Here is a 12085-nt window from a genome sequence, read left to right as displayed (position 1 = left end):
TCGCCCTCGCAGCCTATGACCTTTATGTTACCCTGGAACCATCCCATGTCTTTGCAGACTGGAGGTGGTCGGCCAATGCCGCTTCCACCCACTTCCACTGTCTCCTGGGGATTCTGCCATCCGCGCTGCCTTTGTCGACGACGCCTATCAGCGTCCTCTCCTTGGCAATATGCGCGAAGGACACGTTCGGCAGTGTCCTGGATCGCTTTGCAGCTGGTCCAGGCGTCTCTTGCGAGCGTTTCCTTTTCAGTTGCTGTTGCGGTCTGTGAGGTTCTACTCTGAAGTTTGGAAGCACTTCCGAGGCCCACTTCACCTTCTTTAGCCAGTCCTCTGATGGACGGAGTTTGTGCCCTGCACTCCTCTTTTCGGCATACGTGAAGCGTTTGGAGTCTGCGCTGGTCGATGGCCCAACCTCCCCTCTACTTTGCCAGAAGGTCGGGCAGCCGCAATGTTGCTTAGCTGCCTTTCCAAGGCGTCGGTATTGGGGGGTGCTGTGCCACCCACCCCAGGATTGGAGTAGGGCCCCGACGGGCTTCCACCCTCGCTTTCAACCGAGGAGGTCTTTGTTGCTGTTGAGCGGGTTGTATTTTTCTGCTCCATATTATGCCCACGAGATGCAGAGAAGGGGAACGGTCAGCCAAGGCAGAGAGCCACGTTTCCCGGGTAAGGCATCATTAGAACAGGGGGCTGCCATTTCCCTAAGTTCACGACTGGGCTAGTTTTTATACCGGGCCCCCAGCCAGACTGACTCTCGGCACGGGTCGAATGACACCTTAGTCCGGCCCAGTTTGAGGTGGGTGTGTGGGATGTGGGTAGGTGTTGTGTGGGGAGGGGAATTGAGTGAGTGCGCATCATCAGTGTTGCTACTTCGGGAGTACCCGCTGGCTGTCCGGGGCTTTTTATTTCGGGACTTTCCCTCAGAGTCTGTGTCAACTGTGATGACATTCTTTGGGATGTCCGCTTATTCACAGCTGACCTACCTAAGCAAAGTAGGCAGTTCGCTATCCGCAACCTGCGACCTGTCCGGTGGCCTAAGCTAGGCCCCCTTGAGCCACCTCACGCTCGTTGGATTCGTCGGATTCAGTACATACATGAAATTATGCAATTTTTTCAGATATTCTTTCATACCTTATATCCAGGTTATGGGTTTATTTTTTTTTTCTCTGCAGCCACAACTCTTTTCAGTTCTTATTGTCTGGTTTGTATTCCCTTTTTTTGGTTTTCAGAATTTTTACCACGTTTTTTTTATTTTCTTTTTCCGATCTATGCAAATAACACGTCTCCCACCTTTGAATAAAATATTTGCTCTGTGCAGCATGCACTTAGCCCCCTTCAAAAGCTGCGTCGCCAGATGAGAGCGAAGAAGATTTTAGAAGGGCTAGCTGTAAGCTATGCTTACGGAGAGAAAGCTTGCTTGTGAGCGGCGCTCGCACTTGCAATATTCGAGAGAGAGAGCTTTTCGAGATAAAAGCTTCTGATCTTGCATGCCGTGCTCTCTGGAATGTATGTACAGTGGGAGGGGTTCAGAATTTTAGCGATACAATAAGAAAGACTGTTCCCAAAAAAAAAAGTTGTCTTAATACAATTTTAGTACAGGCATCCTAAATTTAATTTTTGGTCTGCAACCTTCACACCCCCCGCCAGATTTTATCTTAGGGTTTGGACCCAAGATTTAACTGAAAACAACAAGGAAGGGTCCAGACTTTTGTTTCTAGCTACAAAATATCCTTGATGTGAAATTTTCTTTGCCGTTTAAATCTTCCAGTAGATATATCAGTTGGCCACATTTCTGCTTTACGCCAGCCTTCACTCCAACGAGAGCTAGTTTAGCGTTTACGTTATTGGCCACGCTACTCAAAGAAAAATTTCTCTTTATTACTTCTTGACCTACCTCAAACGAACGAGGCTTGGATCTCAGGTCATAAGTGCGTTGATTTCTCTCGTAAGCTTTTGTCAGGTATTTCTCGATGTTTAAGCGAATCTTCTGAAAGTCGTCAGCTCTTGACAATTTTCCCTCGCCCTCGTTGATTAATTCGACTTCTCGCAACAACTTGTAATCTTGGCCAAGTGAAATCATATGCTGACCAAAGACCACGAAATATGGCAGTTTATTACCTTACCAACTGATTGGTGTATTGATTTTCTCAACGAACAGTTTATGCTACTAAGGAACACATCCCATTCCCGATGTTCAGTGCGAACATACGCTCTGAGCGCGGCATTAATCGATATATTAACTCTTCCGCGGCATTCGACTGTGGAGCATAAGCCCCTGTACATAAATGCTGAACACCGTACTTCAAAAGGAATTTTTGAAAAATCACTACTTTTAAACTGCGATAACGCAGCTCACAAGCACTTCCGGAACTCCAAAACATGAAAAAATCTCTTCCCTCAATATGTCAATCAATATCTTGGAAGTAAATTTCTTTACCGCTTTCAGGAAGGTACATTTTGAGAGTTATCCAGGATAATAAATATTCCTATGTTGCCCTTCCTGCTTCGAGGAAATGGACCAATGAAATCAACGTACAACCGTTGAAAGGGACGTTCGCTAAATACTCTAGCGCCCATAAGAGGTTTGAGAGAGCGTGTGGGATGTTTCGTGGTCTGGCGTACATCACATGCGCCAATATAATCCCGGACGTTTATAACCATTTTTGGCCAGTAAAATCTTTACCTTATTTGGTCGAGGCATTTGGCAATCCCACAATGTGCAGAGGAAGGTTGGTCATGCGCAGCTTTAATTACGTCCTGTCTCAAAGCTTCGGGAACAAATAATTTCCAAGACTCATCGGCTTAGTCAGATCACTTGAAAATCGGGGAGTTTGGAGAGCACGAATTTATCTCGGAGTGATCGATACTCCGGCGACTGAAATGCATCCGACTTCAAATCGATTTCCGGTAACACTTCGCATTCCAAAGCCGCTACTTCCGTAACGCCTTCGAATGAACGAGACAAAGCGTCTTTCCCATGCTCGATTTCGAACGAGTAACCTTGTAATTATATTGCCCATCTGGCTAATCTACGCTGAGATCTGACTGGTTCATAAGGCAACGAAGCCTTGCATGATCCGTAAAAACTTTGAAGGGATGACCATCGATGTACACGCGGAATTTTGTTATGGCCAGTACTACCGCCAAGCATTCCAGTTCCGTTACCGTGTAGTTTCGCTGAGCCTTGTTCAGCTTCTTGGACATGTAAGCTATCGGACGCTTGCAACCTGAGTCGTCTCATTGGGCTAAAACTGCACCTACCCCATGAAAAGAGGCATCACATTGAACCACAAAAGGCTTGTCGTAATTGGGATGAATTAAAAATGGAGCTGAGCATAATTTACATTTGATATCATCAAACGCTGATTGTGACTTTTCATTCCATACATACGACTTTCCACGGAGTAGCTCAGTGAGAGAAAAGATAACAGAAGAGTAATTGGGAATAAAACGTTGATACCACCCAGTCATTCTTAGAAATTTCCTTACATGCTTTTGAGTCTTCGGTATCGGGAATACATCCACCGCTCGTACTTTCTCTGATTTAACTTGAAGCGTCCCCTCACCCACAAGATACCCAAGGAAGTCCACCATTTTCAAAGAGACCTGAATCTTCTGCACGTTTATGGTCAGTCCGGCCTTGTGTAATTGGAGAGCAACTTCCGATAAATGTAGCAAGTGGTCCTCAAAATTGTTTGAAAGCACCAATAAATCATCAAGGTATACCAACACAAGAGATTTGAGTTGGTACGGAATTATAATGTCCAATGTCAACCGACTCATCGTGTGCGGCGCGTTTGTCAATCCTAACGGCATTCTTTTAAACCGATAAAGCGGCCTTTTCGGTACTGCGAAAGCTGATTTCGCACGAGATTCTTGGTCTAATTTAATCTGCCAGAAGGCATCTTTAAGGTCGCTCTTTAAAATACAGTGAAACCTTAAAAACTTAACAAGCCATCCATGATCGGAATGGATCTCTGACTGTAACTGCGTTGAGTTTGCGGGCATCTAAACAAAGTTGCAAACTAAACATGTGCAGTGTGACAGGAGTTGACCGCAGGGAGCTCGGAGCTTCCTCAATAACGTCCATATTCAACATACGATCGATCTATGCACATAAAAGGGTCTCCTTTGCTGGAGACAAAGGGTAAAATTATTGTTTAACTGGCTTGCTGTGAGCCGTATCAATGTGGTATTCTATTACGGTCGTTAATCCCAGTCCATTCTTACCGAATGACGGAAACAATTCAATCACGTGCTGTAACTGCTTCTTTGGAGAAATCGACAAGGCTAACTTGAGCAACTCGTGCTCGGATTGAAATGATAATTCGCTTATTGTACATGATGATTATGGAACTATAGAAATGCCAAATCTTTACCAAAAGTCCATACCACATATTACATCCTGTTGGATAGATGAAACTATTAGAAATTCAAAGTCCAAATGTATTGAATTGTAAGTCAGAGGAACCATAATAATACCAGCTAACATCTGTGTCTGACCGTCAGCAGTACGAACAATGCCTTTAATTTGTTTTGTCAGAAGATTCTTCGAAAGAAATTTATCGGTCAATTTTCCTCCGATGACGCTTTTATTGGCTCCGGTATCTAATAGCGCAAGGTATCTCTCACCGAGTATCTCATCCTAATTAAGTCGATCGACACTTTGCACAGTTGGGCTTGTACGTATCAGGTACACCACAACCATAACAGAAAATACGACGAGGTTTTAGGCATTCCTGGTATTTGTGACCCTGTTCTTCGCAATTCCAGCATTTGCTAATTTCGGGAGATCGGAGTGCATAAACTTCGTCAAGGGAGTACCCTTCTTTTTCGGAGTTATCCTTAGCTTCTTCGTCATGACTCATGGAGTTCACAAACCTCTTGCTATTCACTACTTCGTGTCGGGAAAAAGTCTTGGACTTCAGATTTAGAAAGAATTCCTCGTGCTTGTGACACTCTTTGCGTAAGGTTGCCAAATCTGGAGTTTCGACATGAAGCAAGTCGAGCTTCAGTTCCGACTTTAAATTTTCGCGAACCTCAAGGGTAACGTCACCATCCTGCATAGGCTCTCGTAAAGAGTCTGCGATAGATAGCATCGCATCTAAAAACTCGTCAACCTGTTTGCGCCGTCGCATGGCTGCTTTGATCTCTCGATCCGAACGTTGATCCTCGTATCTCTCTTGCAATCGGCTGCGTAACTCATATCAGTCAAGGTTATTCGTGGTCCTATGAACACGCAGTAAAATGACAAGGCTGAATCAGTAAACAAGAGACTGGCAAACTGCGCCAGTAAGGTAAGGTTTCCATTTAAACAATTATTGGTAAGACAATTCAATCTATAAATAAAGTCTTCGGTGGGAATATCTTTGGACGATCCACTGAATTTTATACGCCACTTGGAAATGATATTGGAGATCTTATCAGGATGTTCACTAGGAATATCGGCGACATTAGCACGAGCACTAGATGGGTGTGGCCTATAACTATTGTTACGAAGACTACGAGCAATATCGCTCTCCCATTCAAGCTGGGGCTCATCCCGGAAGTTTCTAGAAACATTTGTCAGGTTCAGATTTCTCAACTCCGTTGTTATTTTCTCTGAAATAACTGCGGTCATATTCTCCTGAAATTTAGACATGGACTCTGAATAAGTCGTCGGATATTTCCTTCGGAAAGAACATTGGATTCCTGAGCATGTCTAGGCTGGCCAGGTCCTGGTCGAGGGTTAAGTCGTGCACTTGAGGCTTTTGGGGTATTTCGTACCTGTGACCTTGTTTTAGGACGATTTTTCGGAATTGTTCCGGTGTACGACGAATTCGCCTCGGTATTTTCCCCACTCTGTAAATTCGATTGAGATTGTGAACGCAACGGTAACGAACACAGCTGCCTACAAATCGGGCATGTCTCATTGGATTTCAACCAATCCGATAAACAAGACCTGTGGTATTTGTGTTTGCAATGGGTTTCTACAATGTCGGTGTCCTGGCTAGTATCATTGCATATGGTACAGCGTATGACTACCTCGCCGAGATTAACATTTAGATTGTCAATACTTCGCATAACCGCCATTGCAACAAATTATGATTAAGGAGAAAGGATATAATCTTTAAGACCAGAATGATTTTTATACCCGGTACTCGAAGAGTAAATACAGAGTAATTCACACTCTGCTTCGCGCAGACTCGTCTCTGCCTCTGCCTCTGAAGCGTCTCTGCCCTGACTCTGCAGTGTGTGGCTCTAGGGGAGGTTGGCGAGCTAAAGGAGCGTGTTGGTGTGAGTAGTGTTGTTGATGTAGATGACAGAAGAAGACAAAATGTAAAATTTGACAAAACACCGCTAAGGTACAGATGTAGTACTGAGTTCCAAGTATAAAAGTTGTGACGCGAAAGAAGCGTCTCACACGTCCCTTCTCGTTTTTAAATCCGAAAATATAGGTAATGATTGTGAGCGTCTCCTATCAGGCACCAGCACAGCAGAAGGAATGTCGTCGGATGTTATAACCTTAAGTCCGTAGCAGATAGAAAGTAAAAAGAATTTAGTTGATGATCCTTTCGAGAAAAAGAGGAACAAGACCGAATTCTCCAGCCTGAACAAGTCTCAATTAATCTCAAGAGAATAAAGGTCATTCACCTTCGCTACTAGGTATAGAACCAACTTACTCAGAACTATCGTTCCTAGTATTCTGATGATTTGATATACATAAAGTCTACTATGATCTTCTTCTATGTAATATATCCACTGGTCTGGTTCCGACAATGATCAGAGTCCCAGCAATTCCGAGCTGGATATAAAACAAGAACTGAAACTTAGTAAAAAATTGGAAGGTAATTAGGATAACGTGAGGGAACCTATAATCATAAAATATACAGTTATTCGGAACTAAAGACCTGTTTTAAATATGTCGACCTATCGGGCCCCACGTTTGTTTTTAACGGCCCATTCGGTTGGTAAAGGTTATAAGATTAAGGAAAAAAAATCTACAGGTTAACAAAAGTGGCAGTTTGTTAGTTACGTTAGGGGAATGAATGACGCATTTAATAGAGAATTGGAACGTGAACGTGAATATGATCCATATGGACTAATCCCATCAGTTCAAACGAATGTACCTCTGTTGAATCCTAAGCAGAGCGAGGTCTATGATACACTGATTAATGCAATTTATGATGGAAATGGCGGCTTTTTTTTTTGGATGCCTCCGGTGGAACTGGGAAGACATTCCTCATGTCATTGATTTTGACCACTGTACGTGCGAGATCCGAAATTGCGGTAGCAATTGCTTCTTCTGGAAAGCGGCGACATTGTTAAACGGATGCCGTACGGCTCACTCAGCGTTAAATTTGCTATTAAACCTTCAAACTACTGAACAACCGACATGTAAAATTTCGAATCACTCCGCAATGGCCAAACTTTTAGTAGCATCAAAAAATCATCATTGGAAGCAGCTGCCGCTGCGCTTGTTCTTCTCTCCTCTCTGCGCTCATCTGTTTTCGATCGCACTTTCAGCATTGCTTTAAGCACTTGGTCGGCACACTGGTCCCATTGCTATTTGTTTTGTGAAAATAATTTGTATTTATTTTTTATTTATATATTCAACTAGCTGACCGGCGAACTTCGCACCGCCTAACAGTCAATGAATGTCGTGTTACTGTTTAGCTGAACTATTTAAGGCTTTGATGAACGTAAAACAATGATACAAAATAATATAGATATAGATATAGATATAGATATATATATAGATATAGATATAGATATAGATATAGATATAGATATAGATATAGATATAGATAGAAACAAAAAAGTACCAACTTGATAGCGCGTGATTTCATCGTTGGTATTGGATGTTTGGATACCAAAAACCGCCATGTCGCTCCCTTTCGTGACATATTTGGAAATGTATTTAATTGACTTGTCCGAATTGCAATCACTTGGCATGCGCTCTGAAGCAGTCTTGAACAGCCTGAACAATGCATGATGTTCATGAAGCATTTGCTGTAGATCTTGGAGAATTGCTCTCTTCGTAGCTGTGTTGATCCCTTGACGCCTGTCGAATTGTTCTTCCATATTGGCCATATTGCAAGAATTCATGCTGTGCATCTTCTATAGGTTGCAATGATCCAATGCGATGGTAATAGGATTTTCATTCAAGCACTTTGTGGTACACGAAATTCTTTGTTTTTTGGTCAGGCGCAAGAACAAATAAAGCGGATGGTTTGCCGACACGTGAGCATGCCACGTAAAATTGACCATGAGAAAAACATTCATTTTCTAGATTGAGGCTACAAATAGTCAAGGATTGGCCCTATAATTTGTTGATCGTCATGGCGAAGGCAAGACGAATCGCGGGAATTGAATTCGTTCAAACTCAAAGGGCATATCCGTTGGGATCATCGGAATCCTTGGAATAAGAATTTCCTCATCTTTAATTTTTCCTTTAAGTATCGACGCGTGAATTACATTGCTCATCAGTTTTCTTATCACCAAACCCGTTCCATTACACAGTTTTGGTTGGTTTAAATTTCTAAGCATGATGACTACCGAGCCAANGATAATTAGTGGCTTCTTCTTCGTTTGTTACACAGTCGATAGATTTGAATGAATATAGAGTACCTACGATTTGATTTTGAATTATAAAATTGAGGTCATCTAAATCTTTATTTTTAGCTGCCAAATTTGCTCGCTCACTTAACCATTTAGTATTTTTGTGGTTAGCAATGATATCCGGGAATACTTTGTTGATAAGCTCGTTTTTTGATGATACGAAATTGCAAAAATTTCTAGGAAATGAAATCAAACCGCTCGATTTGTCAACAGGAACACTGCCATTACCGATAGTCAGCAATTGCTTCGAGATATCATCAGCAGATAGATCGTTCAACAATGCAACTCTCATATTTACAGACAGTCGAAGTTTCTTTACATATCGCCACAGATGTGATGTTTTGAATGACTTTGAATGAATCTTGGAATGACTGGTAGTGTTTGTCGGAAATCGCCAGATAATAAAATCATTGCACCACCAAAACATCTCGAGTCATTGCGCAGATCTTTTAATGTTCGGTCTAGTGCTTCCAATGCGCGCTTGTGCATCGTCCTATTTGATGATTTTTGATGCTACTAAAACTTTGGCCATTGCGGAGTGTTTCGAAATGTTACATGTCGGTTGTTCAGTAGTTTGAAGGTTTAATGGCAATTTTAGCGCTGAGTGAGCCGTACGGCATCCGTCTAACAATGTGGCCGGTATTCCAGAAGAAGCAATTGCTACCGCAATTTTGGATCTCGCACGTGCAGTGCCCAAAATCAATGACATGAGGAATGTCTTCCCAGTTCCACCGGGGGCATCCAAAAAATATAAGCCGCTATTTCCATCATCAATTTCATTAATCAGTGTATCATAGACTTTCCTCTGCTTAGGATTCAACAGAGGTACATTCGTTTGAACTGATTGGATTAGTTCATGTGGATTCTATTCATGTTCAGGTTCCAATTCTCTATTAAATGCGTCATTTATTCCGCGATCTGGAGCTGGCATTCCTAACCTAACTAACAAACTGCCGCACATGAGGTAACACATATCTTCGATCAAGAGCAAAGTCTGGTTATGGATCTCCTCATTCACCTCAAGATCGTAATTTCTTGAGCTGACGCGAATTCGATGTAAAATATCTTCGGACATGTTATCTTTGTATTTGTTCCACAGGTCAAGTGGGTTCGATGGGAAGCATGTTGAAATGACGATAGCAAATAATGTGCGTATCTGACTTGGAGATGCAGAAATAATTGCTTCAGCGTTTGTCGTGTCCCAATGAGTATCGTTTTCAAGCAAATTTAGCTCTTGACATGCTGCACGAAATGTGGGGCACACGATACCATTAACAGTTCGTAGTGATTCAAATGATGTTGGCCCTCGAACATGTACCAGCAACAACCGAAAATAGAAACATTCACCATTCTTCGGATGAACTGTGTAAATACGACCAAGAGCATCAGTAGAACGCATATCCGGATGACCAGGAACATCGCCTTGCTTTCGACGTTGAAATTTCTTCGATGTAGCGTTCCAAGTGTAATAACGTGGCATTTCTGAGTAAAGCAAAGTTCGTGTGAACGGATCGCTTTGACAGGACGACAGGACATTGTTATTAAAATGTGCACTCGCATAAAACCACCATATATAATAACAGTGCCTGAACTTTCGAGACATAGACAATAGCTCAAAGAGTATATAACCACTACGTATGAATAGCTTATCAAGAAAAATCATAGACAACCTATAAAAAGACATTTACAATTTTGTTAACCTGTAGATTTTTTTTCCTTCATCTTATAAGCTTAGTACCCTTACATGGACACAATGAGACCGATGATACACCTTTTAGAATCTATTATTAATTATGCTTGAATTTCACTTTTTTTCTTCTTCTTGTGTTTCTAAGTTTAAAGTACCTAGACTTTAATTATTTATTTATTTATATTTATATATTTATATAATTATATATTTATTTAATATTATTAAAACAATTTTTTCTTATATATTTTTTCTCTATTCATAATTTTTCATTAAAATTGGATTTCATAATTTTTTTAATGATTTTTCCCTTCCTTAAGGTGGCCTTTAGAATGTACATATTAAATTAGGTATCAAACTATGTTAATAAAACTGAGAGTAGGAACGAATGGGTGACATTAGGCCATGTGAGTTTTTTTATGTGCGCATAGGTGTATGGTCAACAGCAATGACCGCTGAACGAAATTATCACAAATTATGCAAGCACCAAATTTTTTTTAGAAGCAAGGCACGGTCATTATATATTATCTTGTTATACCCGGTACTCGAAGAGTAAATAGGGTATATTGTGTTTGTGGGGAATAACGGTTGCATGTAACGTACAGAAAGAACGGTTCCGACTCCATCTCACATTTTGGTGTGAGAAGTGTTGTAGATGTAAATGACAGATGAAGAAAAAGTTTAAAATTTGACAAAACACCGCTAAGGTGCAGATGTAGTACTGAGTGCCGGGTATAAAAGTTGTGAAGCGTAAGAAGCGTTTCACACGTCCCTTCTCGTTTTATATTGTTGTTGTTGAACTGCGCGTAGGGTATACTTGAACTGGGTATACTTCCCCAACTTGCGCTACCTTTGCTTTGTACAGCTGCACGGAGCGCTCGTCTTCGCAGGCCATGACCTTTGTGTTACCCTGGAACCATCCCATGTCTTTGCAGACTGGAGGTGGTCGGCCAATGCCGCTTCCACCCACTTCCACTGTCTCCTGGGGATTCTGCCATCCGCGCTGCCTTTGTCGACGACGCCTATCAGCGTCCTCTCCTTGGCAATATGCGCGAAGGACACGTTCGGCAGTGTCCTGGATCGCTTTGCAGCTGGTCCAGGCGTCTCTTGCGAGCGTTTCCTTTTCAGTTGCTGTTGCGGTCTGCGAGGTTCTACTCTGAAGTTTGGAAGCACTTCCGAGGCCCACTTCACCTTCTTTAGCCAGTCCTCTGATGGACGGAGTATGTGCCCTGCACTCCTCTTTTCGGCGTACGTGAAGCGTTTGGAGTCTGCGCTGGTCGATGGCCCAACCTCCCCTCTACTTTGCCAGAAGGTCGGGCAGCCGCAATGTTGCTTAGCTGCCTTTCCAAGGCGTCGGTATTGGGGGGTGCTGTGCCACCCATCCCAGGATTGGAGTAGGGCCCCGACGGACTCGCACCCTCGCTTTCAACCGAGGAGGTCTTTCCTGCTGTTGAGCGGGTTGTATTTTTCTGCTCCATATTATGCCCACGAGATGCAGAGAAGGGGAACGGTCAGCCAAGGCAGAGAGCCACGTTGCCCGGGTAAGGCATCATTAGAACAGGGGGCTGCCATTTCCCTGAGTTCACGACTGGGCTAGTTTTTATACCGGGCCCCCAGCCAGACTGACTCTCGGCACGGGTCGAATGACACCTTAGTCCGGCCCAGTTTGAGGTGGGTGTGTGGGATGTGGGTAGGTGTTGTGTGGGGAGGGGAATTGAGTGAGTGCGCATCATCAGTGTTGCTACTTCGGGAGTACCCGCTGGCTGTCCGGGGCTTTTTATTTCGGGACTTTCCCTCAGA

The 12085-nt window shown here is 42.9% G+C and overlaps 1 long non-coding RNA gene across 1 annotated transcript; it reads left to right on the top strand.

Annotated features, from left to right (window-relative positions):
• The first annotated feature begins 5836 nt into the window (after positions 1-5836).
• On the top strand, positions 5837-11819 carry LOC117591394. Its single transcript, XR_004574390.1, has 3 exons — positions 5837-5979; positions 11673-11679; positions 11810-11819. It is a non-coding gene; the product is annotated as an uncharacterized LOC117591394 (long non-coding RNA).
• The last annotated feature ends 266 nt before the right edge of the window (positions 11820-12085 follow it).

This window comes from Drosophila guanche, unplaced genomic scaffold, assembly GCF_900245975.1.
Source record: "Drosophila guanche unplaced genomic scaffold, DGUA_6, whole genome shotgun sequence".
NCBI lineage: Eukaryota > Metazoa > Arthropoda > Insecta > Diptera > Drosophilidae > Drosophila > Drosophila guanche.
Note: the sequence above shows the minus strand (reverse complement) of the source record. Positions and strands in the feature narration are given on the sequence as shown.